Consider the following 17,023-nt stretch of genomic DNA (forward strand, 5'->3'; position numbering starts at 1 on the left):
TTGCTGGAAGTGGTGCCGAGAAGGAGTTCTTGGATCGTTCTAGTCAAATGACGGAAAGAAACCCATTGGTTGTTCTGGTAGGGGAAGTAGAGCGCCTGGAATGCAGTAGCGTCACAATTGTAAGCCTCACCTGTAGTGAATTGGGATAGGATAGAGATATGGGGGATCATTGACTATACAGTTTTTTAAGCGTTTGGATCATATGATAATAATGGGAATTTCAAGTATTATGGAGTTTTTTGGCTTTCATTAAGTGCCAGTGACGCAGTAAAGAAAGGAAAGGACAGGTTTAGGGTCGCCACCAGCAATTCAGACCGCAATGTAAGAACCAGAAGTTCTCTATGCAAAAGCCAAAGACCCTTATCTCCTGTACCTAATGGGCTATATGGCCAAAAAACAAAGCCAAGGATCAGATCGTGAGTAAACAAAATTGCATTTTTATTTGTTTTGCATTTTTTTCCACTCCCAGGAGGCCTTTGTTGCTAAAGTAAGAACTATGATACAGAAGTACTGGGACCTTGAAATTTAGTTGAGAACATCTGTGTGAATGTATTTAACAACCCTGAACCTCCAGATTCTGTGAATGTCCGGGACTGTTGAAGTGGCCACTGCCCTGCACTAAGGATAGAAGATCACCCTTGTCTAGAGACCATGCAAAGGCCTCACGTGAGGCAAATGCCTTAAAAATGATCTCTTTGAGATTTGACCCCAGCTCCCCTTGTACATTCCAGGCAAATAACCAGGATCATGTTTCAGCATGGCCCAAGGGAAGTATTTCTTTTGCTTCAGAAAGAAAATATTTATGACCGATAGAGCTTAAGGACATGGTTAACTTATACCTACTGCCAGGAAACATTAGAACCTTCCTTGGAATGGATTATAAGGGTGCCTGACTAGGAAGCCTTGATAGAGTACTGAGGAAGGTACAAGAGAGGAAGAGTGAAAGGGTAATTCCCAAAGACCCAATGACAGACCAGCTAACAGTATTCCCTAATAGAGCCCAGAAACACCTACTTTACTATAACAATAACAAGGGGGAGCAGGGCACTAGCATTATCAAGAAGCTCATCGTTGGCCGTTCTTTGTAAGTCAAGATTGACAGTAGGGTAAATCTCTATGGTGTTGGACTCTCTAGGATTAATGGAGATAATACAATTCTGGAATAGTAGGGGTCATGTAGCAGAATTTAACTGTCAGAAGCAAAGTGGATGCCATCTAAGGAGACCTCTCTTGCAAGAACCTATGGTAATAGCCAATACAGCATGATGTTCCAAGAGGCGAGATAAAGAAAAAGTTGACAAGTGTTTAACTTAACTTACATAACCAGAAAAGATCAAGAATGAGAGAACTGAAGGCTGACATCAGTGGCAGCAATGAAAAACCATGATGTCTCATCCCGTTTCCACATATGGGGCAGTTCTACGACACAGAGCTCGTGTTTTAAAGTGGAGGCCAAGTCAACTTACAAAAGAACCCAAACAGCGCAGCGAGTTTATTGAGCAGGGATTTCCTCCAAGATTCTCCAAAGGAACCTTTCGTCACTTACCAGAATATTTATACACTGGAAAAATATTTATACACTGAGCATACTAAAATTTTTAGGATATTTGAATACAGAATCTAAGATGACAATAATACTTGGAGGCTCAAAACACCATCAAGTCCAGACTGTTGGAGTGGGGACATACGGAGGCCAGGTAATAAATGGGATCCTGGCCAAAGCCTATCTCACAGCGTGTCAAATGCTTCTCCAGGCCTACTGAGCTCTTCCCCAGAGTGGACGTACTTCACAGCTAGCTTGATCCACACAATGGTTTCTGTCCTCTGGAGTGAAAGCCATAATGGGAGGAAAGGCCATGAGGAAGCCTTCACACTATTTTCTTTTCCCTGGATGATGTAGTAAATTGGGTGTAATGGTAAAGATTGGTGCACTCTCAATAACTTAAAGGATCCAGGGGTCATAGTACCACTTATATCCCTGTTTATGTTATTAATCTTGTCCCTAAAAAAGCCACACAGATTACAGCAATGACAGTTAGACTACCATAAATTATTCAAGTGGTAGTCCTAATCACAGCTATTGTGTTGTATGTGGTATCTTTACTATGAGATTCTAAATAAATTCTGGGACTTTGTAGCTGGCTATTAATTAGCAAATGCATTCTTTCAATACATGTCATGGAGAGTCAGAATCATTTACATTCACTTGGAATGAACAGCAGGATAGATTCACAGATTTGTCACAGGATGATGTTAACTCTCACTCTTTGTCACAATAAAGTCAGATATCCTTGACCATCTGGACATTTCACATTACTTCACACTGAACTACTATATTGAGGGCACCATTTTAATATAACCTAGAGAAAAGCAAAAGGCAAGTGCACTGGATGCCCTGGTAAAACCATGTGTATCAGAGGCTATAAGACAAATAAAAAGGTTGTAGGATGTGCCACACAAGTATAGTTTTTAAATGCCTAGAGATGAGAGGTATGTCAAGATATCTCCTCCTAGATCAAGGACAAGCTACTACACCTTAGACCCCATGCCACGAAGAAGAAAAAGGCACAGAGTTTGGTAGGCTTCTTCATATTTTGAATAAAGCATATATCACACTTGAAAATATAGATCCACCATTTATCAGCTGGCTTAGAAAGCTGTCAATTTAAAGTTATCTGACACATTAAAATGCTGGGCTAAAATCTCTGGCAAGCCCCAATAAAAGTGTCATAGCACAGACCCTGGGCATTTTAAGGCAAGGATATGCCAACAGCAGCAAAACGTATTCACTATTTTAAAAGCAGCTCCTGACTGGCTGCTCCGCCCTAGTATATGCTGACACCTGAGCGTGAGGCATTAAGTGACTATGCAACCAGAGCTGCCCATCATGAGCTGGATGTTATAAACACCAACAAGTCACAGAGGTGACCAGATGCAGAGCAACCCAAAACACAATTGAAATTAAACATTTGGAATCAGGCCTGATCAGTGTTAGAGGGTACAAGTAACTTACAATTCAGGTGACTATGCCATCTATTCCTGTTTCATGGATCCTCTCCCACAGCTTATACCTGTGGTCTCCTAGGGAGGCTCCCTATGACCAGGTATTGGAAAAGAGGAAAACAAAGGCCTGATTCATAAGAGCGGGCTAGATATATTGGCACAAGCTTACAATACACTGCTCTCATTCATTGGTGTTCAGTGACCCAACTCCTTCCCTCTTCAGGAAGGATAATTTGGAGAGCTCGGTTTTGGACCATTTTCTGAAGTTTGCCCCCAACAGTTAACACTTAATGGTTCACCACTTAATAATTCCTCTATTCTGTGTGACTTACCCCATTTTCCTACCAGACTTCTCTGCACTTCCCAAATAAACTACTCATACTTGAATCCTTGACTCAGAATTGACTTTTGGGAAAACCCCAAATAATACTATGCTAGCTTTAGAGCTAGATGAATAGAAGATAGCATCCATGCCTGGGGAAATTTATATTTTGGAATTTAGTACTGAGACATAAGAAAATAAACATAGTGTGGTAAGAACGATAATAGAGTTAAGAACAAAATGCTAGGAGAGAACAGAGGAAAATACCCAACATTGTGTGAAAAGCCAAATGCATCAGGGCCAACTTTGTGGAGGAGGTCATACCCCACTAAAGTCACGAAGAAATGAAGAGTAGATAAGACAAGCACACAGCTCAATAGGAAACTCATTTGAGGATAGAATCAAATAAAATCATGTACTTTTTATTCATAACAATTATTCAATCTCTTAAGGTAACTCAACCCAAACTTTGAGAGTCTCCAAAGTGAGTCATTTTCTGTAGAAATTTTGCCCTTGTGCAAAATTTTCTCAAAAGCAAAACTTTCTGCTCCCTTAGATAGCTGATTAGGCAAAGAACCCTTTGCATTTATGCTTCTTGAGCTCACGCAACTGCCACTCAGACAGAAGTTAGTTCCCTTCTGTTACTTCTGGAGAGAGGTTAATGGATTTTCTTTGGCATGCTTTTTATGAGCAGGTTGCTGGATAATGAAATTTCCCAATTCCACAGTTCATCACCCTCATACCTGATGGCAGAAATTAGTGATTAGAAATGGGACTATAAAGTGAAAGAAATGCAATTTCCTTCCATCTTTGAACCTGCTCTGGGATGCAAAACTTTTTGCAGTTTTGTGATACGTCTTCTCAAATAATATGCTGTCAATAGCAATGAGTTGAGTAAAAGTAATTTTTTTCCTCATATAAAGAAGTGATCTGAAATATTCACAAGGTAAAAATTATCCTCAAAACAAAATCTATATTTCAATATTTTCTTGAAGATTAATGTTTCAGACACCTAAAATTCTTTTTTCTCTGCTTTCTAGATTTATAAAAGAAGTTTTCTCTATGGGCCTGTTATTTGCAGCTAGTCATTTTTTCCTAGTGTGTATTCGGCTACGTGACATGGCTTATAGAAGAATTTGTTCTTTCACAAATGGCTTGCCTGGTCTGGTACAAAATGATTGTGTATAATGTTTCAATAGCTATTTTTAGGCGAATAAAAGATGATCCAATTAAGATTGTTAAATAGTACACCAGCCAAATGCAAATCAAGACTCTGGAAAGAAAGATAATGAGGGAAAATCATTTATGTCTTACTTTCTATTGTAAAAGAAGTAGGTCTGAAAGAGAAAATAATCATTGTTTCTTTCATAACTGATTAATTCCAGGGAGCCCAAAACGTCACTGGGAAACGCTGTTTGTATATTAAGGCCCAGGGACCATCTAGTCCTGAGAAGAGTAATTTTCACTCTTACTTTTGAACTATGAGCCTTCCATTACTGAATTTGCATGGTCTAGCAATGAGACGTAAAAAACTTATGAAAAAAAATGACGTCTTCAGGATTTGGGTATGCATGTAGCGGAGCTGCAGATGAATATATGTTTCTTCAAAAAACTTTCTGAAGTATTTTTCATTTAAATGTTTTGTAATCTTTTTCATAAAATGCTTTTTGTGTGCCCTAGGTTGAAAGAATGAACATGAAGAATATGTAAGTGAAAAATACCTTTCACAGAGATATAAGTAGGGATATTCAATTTTAAAAAAAAGTTTAAAAGGGAAGTGAATTTACTGAGTAGGGTGTGAAAATGTCATAATTTCTTAATGTATGCAAAAAATGCTCAATAAGTCACATGCATTTAAAGTCCCTCAATGTGTGTTAGCCTTAAGCAAAAAAGTTACCTGCAAAAGAACTTTTTCAATAAAAGGTGAATGCACACAGTAGCCAAAGAAGTAATATAAGGACAAAATAATTTTAGGCAGTTCAATTTCAATACCATGAAACTTTTAACATAAGAACCCTTTACCTTATGTTGCTAAGAATTAGATTTTTTCAGGAGGTAGGATTAAACAATGTTAATAACAAACCATAATTTTCAGTTTCAGACAGTTTGTGATTTTTATATATACTTCACAGAATCTGCTGCATTAGCATCATGCCACTCCGAGCACGAGGTGGAGATGATCAAGTGATGGCCGAGTCCCAGCAGGCGTCGGAAAGCCGCTGAAACATTGGAAGTGGCTGAGACTCAGCATTTTATAACCTTGAACATCCCTTGTCTGTAGCATAGTACATTAATCTTTAATATTTTAAATATAATGCAAAAAAGGAACCCAGTTTGGATATGCAGACAGAGTAACAATTGCTCTACGTAGAATATGGCAAGCTTACTGATAGTCTTGGGATACGGAAAGAATCTGAAACCTGAAAAAGCTCATGCTCCATGAGAGCGAGAACTGTGTCTGTTTCTCAGTGAAGGGCACAGCGCAGGCACTATAGTGAGTGCTTACCGAATATCCCTGAAACAGCGAGGAGAAACAAGAGGATAATAATAATGACCAACAGTCCACGAACAGTGGTTCTTTCTAAAGTATTTTGCTTCTAAGTAATCCTAGGTGCATTCCTTGAGAATAACAAAAATAAATATAATATATAACATACACATGCATATGTAGCATGGCATAATTTGCTCAATAGCTACGAAAAGGGATTATTTTTGTGTCTACAAAATTGTATATTTTTTATTACCTATGAGTATCATATAGGGTTATGAATTCTAAAGTCAGACTACCAGCATTCAAAATTGGAGCCCTACCGATTACTAGCTGTGTGACATTGAGCAAATCAGTTAACTTCTATATGCCTTAGTTTCCTTACCCATAAAATGGGGATAAAAATAGTAGAAACTCATATATTAGCTGTGAGGATTGAATAAATTATCACATGTAAGTGTTTTGAGAAGTGCTTGGTGCACCATTAGTGCTATATCCATGTTAGCTATTACTTATTATACCTTAAGAAATGAAAATAACGTCATACCCTTATTTGATCTCATCTAAGCTCCTCGAGTATTTTCCCATCTCCAACCCTTTCCCTTCCAAGTCATCCAGCGCACATTGCATTCAAAAAAATCTTTCTAAAACATGTTCTTGTTCATGTCAGACCTACACACTAAAAATGTCAACTGCCCATTAAAAAGTATATAACATTCTTAGCTTGGCATTCAAGGCCTCTCCCAAACTAATTTTATAGTCTTATCTTCTACTGCTTTCTTCCACTCATCTTTTCATATAAATTGTTGAGTTATCCATTTTCTGAAATGATCCTGCACTTTCCCTTCTTTGATTGGCTGTCCTGGCCTTTCTCTTTGCTTACAATATAGATTCTGCATCTCCCCCATGAGTCTTTAACTGAGCCCAATAGTTTGAATTAGTAAATTATAAGAATAAGGATATTATAAATATATTATAAAGATGTATGCATGAGTATGCATGGACCCTTGATACTGAAACTAGTTGTAAGTTAATTTTATGTATCACAGCAGGACCAGTGCTTATAGTACATATTTTAAAAACTAACATTCCTTGACTTATTCATTAATATTCCCCATCTCTCCCTGGATTTATGGATGAAAAATTCTATTTCATCACCTTGGAGACCTTCTGCCACTGCTGTGTGTTGTTTACATTATCTGCAATGTGACATTTTACATTATTGAACAGTCTTTCTGAGGGATATGTTGTCTTTGAGAAGAACTCAAGACCAGCATGCAAGATTTATTTTATGTGATAATTAATTCAATGTTAACTCAGCTTCTGTTAAATCATAAAATTTAGTTTATAATGTTTTCGTTCTGGTAAATAATTAGCTGTGTGATCATGCGAGGCTAAATCTTTTGATAAAATGCTTCCTATGTCTTGTAAGTTGTGAAAATAAACAACAAGAAAACCTAAGTGAAATATATCTATTTCAGTGAGAAAAAGGAAGGAGATTTTTAATCAGATTATGAAAAGAGAAGGAGACTTAATTAGAAGGCTTGTATTTGGGTTCCTGTTTGTTTGTCTTGTAGTATAGGATTGTTGATTTTATTTTGTGCTTTCTTTATCTTTTAAGTGGAGATATCAAGGCCTGGGCAGCCTACGTAACATAGTTACTGGGAGGAGCAAATGAGACCTGTGCCTCTGAAATTTTGTGCTACACAAACGCAAGGAATTATTATTGAAAAATGATGGGATAATTTCTAAGCTTTTTTATATGTTTAAAGACAATGATACTATGACTTCACTTAAAACATTAAGTGCATTAGTTTTAATGCCTATTCAGTTATTAACTATGAGTATAGAAAATATGATGATAAATTTGCTATCTTTTGTCCACCAGCGAGCCGGGTTTCTCATAAATATAGAAGAAAAGTCTTCACCTTCTCAGAGGCTTGGAGGAGGAAGGACCGCTTGTGAACTCACACCGTACTGAACTCTAAAGAGCAGGGTTCAGACGTAGCAAGCACCAAAGAAATATGTGTTGGTTTTCTATTGCTGCTGTAACAAATTACCACAAGCTATGTGGCTTAAAATGACTCAGATGTATTCTCTTACAGTACTAGAGGTTAGAATTCTGAAATGTGTCTCATGGGGCAAAAATCAAGGTGTCAGCAGGGCTAATTCTTTTGGAAGGCTATAGAGGAGAATTCATTTCTTTCCCTTTCCCAGCTGCTAGCGGCCACCTACCTCTCTTAGCTCGTGGCCTGGCATCGCATCACCTCTTGTCCTCCAGCTTCTCATATCACATTTCCTTCTTCTTCGCTTGACTTTCTTGCCTCTTTCTTATCAGGAGCCTTGTGATTGGGCCCACCTAGATAATCTGGGCTACTCTCTCGAGATCCTTAATTTAATCACTCTTGCAAAGTCTGTTTGCCACGGAAGGGAACAATCACAGGTTCTAGAGATTAAGTTGTGGATATCTTTGGGGGGCATTATTCAGCTACCACAGTAGGGGCGCTTCCCACCTTCAAATGGTCCATATATTACTGACTACTACAATCCCTCTAAATTACTGAATTTTATTGTTTCAAGATACTACTAATTAAAACAGGGACAAATTATGTAAATTGAATATAGAAATCACTTCTCTAATTTCAATGCTTTTTTTTCTATGTTTTGTGCCTAGGGAATTCCTAATTAAAGCAATACCTAGGCAAGATGATCAGACTTTCCTTACATTGTATATTCTGATGGGCTTTTTTATAAGCTTGCCCCATTTTACTTTGTCTTCCCTTTGAGTGAAACTGCTTTTGATGATCATACCATCGTCTGTCCTAATACTCACTCAGATGAAATTAGTTTTGAATCAGAAGGTCAATGATTGAAAGCTTTCAGCTGGGAAAACTGAAATAGGATCAAGTGACAGCTGTAAGTCTCTATTACAATGTTGCCTAGCAACATAGTTGCAGGTTTCCATTATAAGAAATGATACTTTTATATAAAGGCATCTTAAGAAAGATATGAATGATAGGAAGCTCTAAACTTACAAAGAAGGTATCATTTCAGACTTAAGAAGACAGAGTCATTGAGCCATCCAGTGAAGGTCATGGAATTAAAAAGATAAACTATGATTTAAAACTATTGAAATTCTAAAATTGGCATCTCCTTATTTCCTATTATTTATGTTCCAATGCTTTGCAGTAATTAACAGCCTAGTTAATAACAGTAGTAACAGCCTAGTTGGAAAGGCGAAAAAAAAATTTTTCAACCACACAAGCATAAACACACAAACATCATGACATACTATTACCAAGATCTACGGTAACACTTGTCTTCTTTAAATATTTTGACATTTATGTGAACTTCAGAATGTTACAATATTTTTTGCCTCAATAAATAGAGCTTAAGTACTTCTAAATGCTCATTTTGAATCAAATGAAATGGAAATGTAAGGTAATAATTGGGGTCTGGTCTAAGAAAGGCCGTAAAACAAAATCACACCACTTAATGTCTGAAGAGACAGTTTTTTCAGATGTTTTATTCATGATAATGTGTTAATATGAAAAGTGTCATTCATAATGGAAAGAAAACATTCAGGTACTGATTGATATGTCAGTTCCATTTTGCACAGTTCATCAATTTGGGTATTGATGACATTTGTTTATATTAGCCCTCAAAACTTTAAGAATAGACATCATTTTAGGGTACCTACTAAATTCAGGGTAATGGTCTCTCTCTATCTGCTGTTGTGTGAATCTCGCATTAACATCCTTACGATAGGCTCACTGGTTCAGCAGAGGACCTTCAAGTCTTCCAACTGATACCTAGTTTGGTCAGCAAGCTCCCCTGGAGAGTGTCCGTCCACGATCGGATGTTTCCTGTGCCAGCAAGGCTGGAAGCCCAGTTGCAAATGCAAAGTCTTCCAAATCCATTTGGGAGTCCCTGCTACCTTCCAACTCCTTTTTTAACACGACAGGCAGCAGAAGCTCTGAGCCATCACCTGAAGCACAACGCATAGTGCTTCCTGCCACGACAGCTCCAAGACCCTCTGCGAGTGTTGGGCAGAGTCCAGGGGACTTCGAGCGGCCTGCAAGTGCCATACATGAAAGTTTTTCTAACAAATCAGCTCTAAGTCTGCACTCATTGTCATTTTTGATTTCATTCTCACCGTTATTCAACCCCTCATTATTCTGGTGACATTACTGTGCTTTAGAGACTTTAATCAGCTTTCTCGTGGACACGTGGACTCCAGTGATATTACACAAGCCACAGCCCATTTACCAAAGAATATCACAACTGTAACGTGAACAATCACGGCAGAAATAACAACCCACTAGTGTGTATAGGTATCTTACCTTATGAATGTGTGTCGTGGTCAAAAAATTGTTTAAAACTGAAATATTATTATCAAAGAACTTTCTGAGTCATTTCATACTAAAATCATGTGTTTAAGTGGTCTTTAGATGGCTCTATTAGTTTCCTAGGGCTACCGTAACAAATCACCACAAAGTGAGCGGCTTTAAACAGAAACTTCTCCCACATTCTAGAGGCCAAAAGTCCAAAATCAAATGTCAGCAGGACCAGCTTCCCTCTCAAGTCTCTGGTGGAGAATCCTTCCTTCTGTCTTCCAGCTCCTGGTGGCTCCTGGCTTTCCTTAGCTTATGATATCATAAATCCAATCTCTGCCTTAGTCTTTCTCTGGGTTTTTTTCCCGTATCTGTTTGTGTGTCCTTTTTTTTCTCTTATAAGGACATTCTCATTGGATGTAGAGTCTACCCAAATGTAGCATAATCTCACCTCAATCCTTACCTTAATTACGTCTGCAAAGACTCTATTTCCAAATAAGATCACATTCTGAGGTCCTGAGTGGACAGGAGTTTTTGAGGGGCACTATTCAATGCACTAACACGGCGTATGACAAATGTTTTTATGGGTAACTTGTAAGGAAGATAGATACTGTGTTTTACATTTTAAGACAGTTCCTAAACTATTACACATCATGGTAGGTTAAACATTCAATAAAATTATATAATACGATTCTGGTATCTTTGCACAATCTAAATTTCATCCAATGTTCCAGAAGTCCCATAGCTAATGAAAGAACAAGATGGGGGAGATAATTTATCCCAAGCTTCCTAATCACATAGATAGATTATATTCAGCATTCTTAACACCCACCCCAGTGGAAAGAGGGGAGGAAGTAACCAAATACTGAGGTACCAACTTTATTTTCTGCCAGGATTCTCTTAAGGTCCCATGGTGCCCAATGGTGACGTGGTGGCGACTCTCCTGAGACCATGATTAGCTCGCCTTGTCCTCCCTTTCGTCGTTGTTCACAAGGACCTATGACCAGGTTTCTTTTTTCCTAGAGACAGAAGAAGCCTGCTAACAAGTGGTCCATCCTCACCAAAGTTGCTACATAAAAATCAAAATCAAGGACTCTTCTTATTAGCATATACACAGGTAAGTTTCAAGAACCTCATCAATATTTCCACCTTTGTTGCCCCTACAATATGTGACAATATCAACAACTATTGGAATTGTGTCATCAGTAGTTATTGACAAAAGTGCGATAACTTTGCTTTCTTTTATTGCAGTGTATTAATATGCTGACATGCGCTCCTTCCCTCGTCTATCAATATGAGATAATCACCAAATGCAAATTTAAGAAAGGACTTTAATGGCCGGTAAAATAATTGAATGGACCTCTTTACATGAATTTGCTTAAAATATTTGAGGCAAGGTCACAGCCCATGTGATTGTTTCAAATTTTTAAAAATAGGAACCAATAGAAATCCTAATAAGGAGTGCCTTTTAATGTGCACTTCTAAATAGATGTACATATTTGAAGGAAAATTGCCTTCCGAATTGTCCAACTTTTCCTAATAATATTGTATTGCTATATGTAGCTTGTTTATTGACAAAAGACACAATCGTCCTTGTTATTTGTTCCATTTACATTTCTCTTTAAAAAGAGACTTGAGGTGAGTTAAAGAGACAAGTATAATAAAACAGCATTTTAAAAAAATGAATAAATAAATGAGAGTGAAGGGAAATAAATTTAACAGTGTGTTGAATCCAGGCATGCAATAATTAGACACAATCTATAAAATCAGGCTCTGTCCAGTTGCTGGGGGAGGACTATAGATTGACTGTATGCTTCCTACTTGAAGGGCAGGCAAAGATTCCTGAGGCATTAAACTTCTCTATGATGTTCATAAATTGAAATAAACCAGTAATTATGAGCAGCTTTTCCTTGATATTGAATTATGAAAGATGCATCCCATGTGGATTTTCATAAAAGGGATATTGGGTTATGTGATGGAATAAGTCCTCGTTAATAACCCTAGATTTAATACAGTAGTGAGTTCTAGATTGATGTTTGTATTAAAACGTCTCAATAGGGGCCACAATGCAAAAGTGCAGGTCAGTGGAAAACAGTGCTAAGAGGTTTTTAAACAATTCAGGAAACTTACGTGCAGCAGCTGCAGAAGAACCATCAAAGCAGAAAGATCCTGGCTCGTAAGATGAATTTAAAAGCACATCTCAACTGTTTGAAAGCTATCAAAATATGCTTCATACCAACTGGAAGTTGTTCAAGTAACAGTTAATATTCTTAAATGATTTTTTATGACTTAATGAGGCTTCAATAAAATAAAGGATATCAATTAGAAATATGATTTGAAATATATACATATTATTTCATGAGAAACTTTTAAGAAACTCATCTAATATATTTAGTCTAATATTCAATTTTTTGTGTCCATTTTATAAAACTAGTAGTAGGAACAGCTAGTCAGAAATGACTCAGGAGTATTAGTGTTGTAGGAGCGATAAGAAAGCACTAAGAAAAGAGGACATTATTTTGACAGTATGCATGGATAAGCCCCAGTTATTTAGGTTGACATTATATTTGAATCTATCATAAGGTGCGGAGTTAAGATGAGAAACCGAAGTTATGTATCTGGTGGAGAAGAGCGTCTTTGGTAGCAGTGTGAATAAGCAATGGATTTGTAAGCGTGTCTTAAATCTTAGCATACTTAAGGGTAGAGAACAGATGATACTAAAAATTTGTATGATGATTTTTGCAAATTTTATGTTTCGTAGCTTACTTGAAAACTGACAGAATAAAATGACTAAATCTCTTGAAATCGCAGGAGAAGAGTGGTGGCCTCTATACACAATCACTGTTTGAACACATCAAGAGTCAAGGTAGGCAGTACAGATTTTGAGTATTTGAGAATATAAAAGTGGAAACAATGTTATATTATATTTTAGACAACTGTTTTGTCACAAAAATAACAAATAAAACACAAATATTAAAAATGTAAAGGAAGTAAATAAAATCCCTGTAACTCTTCCTATCAGAGAAAGCCACTGTTAATATTTTTAGTTGTGATGGTTTTGTTTTGTTTTTTACTCAACAACTTATCAGCATATCATCCAATATTAGAGAAACAATCTAACAGTGCAGACAAAATAATATTTATTACTTATATTATTGGAAATATAACTGAAAGAAAAACAATTTTTTTTCTTTTTTTGGTGAGGAAGATTGGGGCTGAGCTAACACCTATTGCCAATCTTCCTCTTTTTGCTTGAGGACGATTGTCCCTGAGCTAACATGTGTACCAATCTTCCTCTATTCTGTATGTGGGACACCACCACAGCATGGCTTGATGAGTGGTGTGTACGTCCACGCCTGGGATCTGAACCTGCGAACTCCAGGCCATCGACCGAAACAGAGCACGTGAAGTTAACCACTAAGACACTAGGCCAGCCCCAAAAGAAAAACTTATGACAGAGATAAATCTAAATGTCCTACAATTATTATTATTATTTGTTTTAATTGCATTTCTCTTTTTCAAGGCCTTGAAAATATCAACTCAAACACTGGGGTTTATGTCTGTTTTTCAAAATCTGCAGAAGTTCTATTAAAATGATTAATATTTTCTAGCCCTTTAGAGTTCACAAAGCACTTTCAAAACTTTGTTTCTCATCCATAATCTCAATGGCACCTGTGACATTTAATGTTCTCTACAGGATACTTACCAAGGCAGAGCTGCGCAGAAGGCCTTGCAGCCTTTGTGGTACGATGGCTCTTTACCAAGAAAACAGAGATGCTTCTGATGCTAACTGCCCGTGGTTCCAATTGTCCGATCTTATTTGATACAATATATGGATCACTAGAGAATTTCACCTTATGCAGAGCACTATCTAGTTTGTGCCACTGGTTGGTGGCCAGTGGTTCTTATAATTTTTATCTCTCCAAGGTCGTTGGAGGATGTATATTTCACAGGACACCATGATACCCATTCGCTGATGGTAGGATTTTCTTCTCACTAAACTAAAGCACTGGGAGTAGTGAACAAGGAAACTAAGAGCCCTCAAGAGGGAAGTGTCACCACCCACTCTTTTGTGGAGACCAGCAGCACTCCCTGTGAATCAGCCTGGAAGCTCTCCGTGGTTTATCTAAGCACCGCCAGCAGGCGGGGCTGCACCTAAACTCAGTATCTCAAGGGGCTGGAGCACCACCAGCTCTCCAGGTGCTGGGCAGCTGGCATTTCCCAGCATTCTCCTGGTGTGTTGGAGTTAAAATTCAGTCTTCTTGGTTCTTGCCCCCCAAACATTTACCACCCCCTTCACAAATCCATTCTTGTGCTTGTGCACAGAAGGGGAGGCCACAGGACATTGGAATCCCTCTCCTAGATAGAGTCCGAGGGAACCCCTCTGGGTCCTGACCATGACTGCCTCTCTGCAGGATGGTGAGAGACCAGTGACCCTTCTCTGCCATCCCTATCATCTGTGACTTCCAACCGGCACCACTGACGCCCCACACCTCTACAAGCACTTAGATAAGTCCAAGGCCGTGAATAACGCTGGAGCCAAGAAAATAGTATTTGAATGAATTATAGTGAGTGAGGAGAAGGATAAGTTAGAATAGCAAAATATAGCAAACTGATATCAAAGACACTATACTCAACTGTCATGATTTTAGGAATTAAATAAATAGCTATATGGAGATCTTCAAATATTCATTCCTCTTGTTTGAAAAACATTTGAAGATAATATTGCTGCCGTGTAATGGGTGCCAGCTAAGCAACAGACACCATGCATGTTAAGAACAGAAATTGTCTCTAACCATCCCAATAACCCTATTTTGTAGACACCATTATACATATCCTCATTTTACAGACAACAGGCCGCGGAGCTGCAGTAAGAATAATTTAAGTGGCTGAGTCAGGAGTGAAACTCAGGTATGTGACTAACAAGCCCCAGCAAGTCCTGGTGCATCACTCCGACCTAAACTGATGTGTACATTTTCCAGGGGAAAAAAAAGTATTTTAACATTGTAGCTGCTCATAGAAAATTAAGAATTTTATATTCAATGGTAATATTTGCATAGGAAATCTACACAAAGTTGAGGGAATGACTAGATGTCGGGGTATATCTGACTGGAAGACGCTTATTTAATTTTAAATGCTACTTAAACTAGTTAAGGAGACACACATGTTGAAACAGTCATAACCATAGCAGATATTTCCGGTTTGTACATACTTCTTATAAAATACAGTTTGCCATTTTAACACATGGACTATCTTAGAAAATCACTAGGAAATTACTTCCAATTCAACGTGAAGTGCTCTTTAGTGCCAAATTAAAGATGGGCAACAAGTTTGGTTTCACTGTCAAGTCAAAATCCAGCAGTTAGGAAAATCAAAAGAAAAATGAAAGCTAATCTGTGGGAAACAGACTTTTTTTGCAATTAATTTTGTATTTGCTAGTGGGGAAATCTGCAGAGATAGAATTTAGGTATTTTACTGGGATTTTATTACTTTTTCAATTTTTTTTTCTGACTGAAATATTGTGAATCAGCGGTCAAATTTCTTCATCTTCTCCAACTTGAGTTAAGAAGAATTAGTTCGGGAGGTTGCCATGAATCCTCAAATGAGGCACCCTGATTTGGAAATAATTTCTCTTCTTTGTTTAACATCATTACTCTGTTATTTTTTCTACTGCCAGTCTTGGAAATTATTATATGACATAACACATGTGTGAAAATTATATTGATATTAAACATTATATTGATAATATTAAAGGGGTGAAAATACATATAATTTTGCTTAATACTATGTCTATAGCATTAAACACTTTTTTGATAAACAGTTTAAAATCATAATGGTAAGTATTTGTCTTTTCCTATATGCTCTTTTTTCTTCCTCTGGCCCTATAATTTAAAAAAACAAAATTTCATTGTTACTTTTGTTTGGTTGTGATGAGAAAAGGTCATTTAAGAGATGCAAAGAAACTTCATAACTGAAACTTGCTCACCTCTAATCATGCCAAGTATCTCTAGAAATAGAGGTTATTGTAATGCTCCGGAGCGTTTATTGCTTTAGTGGCCGTTATGAACTCAAAGAGGAAGTAAAGAGGTAAGCTTAATGCAAATTATTGTTACTACCCAAACACAAACACTCGCCATCAAGACAAAGAGGCACCAAGATTTAAGTGTGAAGGATGTTACTTCTCCCAAAAGGTTCAGGATGTGTTTTCTGGTTTTATGTTACGTGGCAGTTCACATATAGAAATAAATACGCCACCATAAAAAGAAAAAAAAATCCCCAAGTTTGGTATGCTCATATTTTATGCAGGCCTTAGCGAGGAGGTTATAAATCAGAATTTGCTTTTCTGTAATTCTTTAAATATTCTGGATTGTTTAGACAATTTTATTCTCTCTAATTCTTAACACATTCTGGAGGATTGTTTTCATTTCTCTTTTCCATGGGTCAGACTATATAATTCAAGTAGTGCGACTAACTTTCTATGAGTTCTGCTAAAAGGCTGGCTGCAAATATTTACATGGGAGAGTTCTGAATCATCCTTTGTGATGACTGTTTTAAACCCAGTCTCAGCACAGTGCCTTAAAATTTTAATGTTGACAACTGGAAAACTATAACAAGGCAAAGCTGGAGGGTTTGGTGATAACACATTAGGTAAATATATAAGAAAATGACTATAGGGATGTCATTATTTTCCCATCTCATGTAAAGCCCATCATCAATATTTCTGAAGTAGCTCTCTCATCTCTATGGTAGTGCAGATGATCTCACATTCTTTATTGTAATTTAGTTGCTCTGATTCTGATTATGTTTAGTTTTAACTGCACTGAATTGTTGCTGTGTTTCTAATTATGCGAGTGTTTCATTGGAGACACATGGTTT

The sequence above is a fragment of the Equus quagga genome, chromosome 3 (genome assembly GCF_021613505.1).
Source record: "Equus quagga isolate Etosha38 chromosome 3, UCLA_HA_Equagga_1.0, whole genome shotgun sequence".
In the NCBI taxonomy this organism is placed as follows: Eukaryota; Metazoa; Chordata; class Mammalia; order Perissodactyla; family Equidae; genus Equus; species Equus quagga.